Consider the following 1,592-nt stretch of genomic DNA (forward strand, 5'->3'; position numbering starts at 1 on the left):
CACATCGGGCTCCCGGTACATGGAGCCTGCTTCTCCCTCTGCCTGTGTCTCTGCCTCTTCTCTCTCTCTCTGTGTGACTATCATAAATAAATAAAAAAAAATTAAAAAAAAAAGCACTAAAGTTTCCTTCCTCTCTAATAGTATTTGGGCAGATTTATTTCCTCTATAATTCCCGGACTTGAGGTTAGGGTGAGGATACAATTTCTTTGAAGCAAACACACAAACTGCAGAGTTTTGCTTTACTTGGAGAGGTCACATACTGAATATCAGGTGCAACATTGCTACTTCCGCTTACGTATTTTTATTTCTAATAGTTTCCCATTATACCATCCTTTGACCTTGGACCTCGAACTGTGGCTGTGGAGCCGGGTAAGACGTTTTCACGGTATGAAAATTGTCCTTGAGTATCCATGTGGTACTCAGCTTCTAGTGCATACACACCAATTTTAGCATCTTCTCTGGAGTGGGAATATAGGAGAATCTCTACAGAAGGTTTCACAGGAGATATACTAGCACTTTCAAGGTTATTTCTATTGAGTATAGACTCCAAAAGACTGCCTGAAAAGCTATTTATCAAGTAGAGCTAAATTTATTAAACTTGCTGCATTAAGAATGCCAACTGGACAAAGTCATAATAATTTCTCAGAAGGGGAAATTCAGGGGAGGATATTAATAGGGTTTTAGGGCCTAAACTGGGTGATTTTTAAAAATTTTTTTAAATTTATTTATGATAGTCACAGAGAGAGAGAGAGAGAGGCAGAGACACAGGCAGAGGGAGAAGCAGGCTCCATGTACCGGAAGCCCGACGTGGGATTCGATTTCGGGTCTCCAGGATCGCGCCCTGGGCCAAAGGCAGGTGCCAAACCGCTGCGCCACCCAGGGATCCCTAAACTGGGTGATTTTTAAGGGGGGTCTTGCAAAGCAACAATTTTGGATTGGTAGGTACAGAGAGGCAACAATTTTTTTTAAATTCCAGTTAACATACAGTATATTAGTTTTATGTGCAGAGTTCAGTGATTCTACACTTCCATACAACACCTGGTGAGGCAACAATCTTTAAGCAAATCTTGAGTAAAATGCTAGTTTCAATAAGTAAGCTCTTTTTGTTAGTTCATAGTCTTCTGGGATCAAGTATTTCTTTGAAAACATAGCTAAGCCATTTTTGCTTATTCCGAATATTATTTAATATACAGACAGGAAAGCATGCCTGGTATTTTTTGACCCAGAGACAGGAAACTAAGTTGGTTTTAGTTCTCTTTATCAGGTTCCTGCAAACTACTTTTGTTGTAAGCAACCATTGGTTGCTAGTAAGTCCTATGCTGGTATTATTATTAAAAAATAGTGACAAGTCTTATACTTAACACCTAATGGCCACCATTTCATCTTGCTTGAGGAACTTGTATAAACTTGACAAGGCAGTTCCCAAATCTCTGACAAGTCCGGTAATGTCTTTGCCTGAAGAAAAATGGTGAAAGCAGCCCACTCTCTGCCTTTGACCAGTAATTCTGTAACAGCCTGCTGCAACAAAGGGACTGTCTGAACAAACATGTGAAAGGTGTGAACAAAACTTTGTATGATTCCAAAAACACTCA

The sequence above is a fragment of the Canis lupus genome, chromosome 19 (assembly GCF_048164855.1).
Source record: "Canis lupus baileyi chromosome 19, mCanLup2.hap1, whole genome shotgun sequence".
In the NCBI taxonomy this organism is placed as follows: Eukaryota; Metazoa; Chordata; class Mammalia; order Carnivora; family Canidae; genus Canis; species Canis lupus.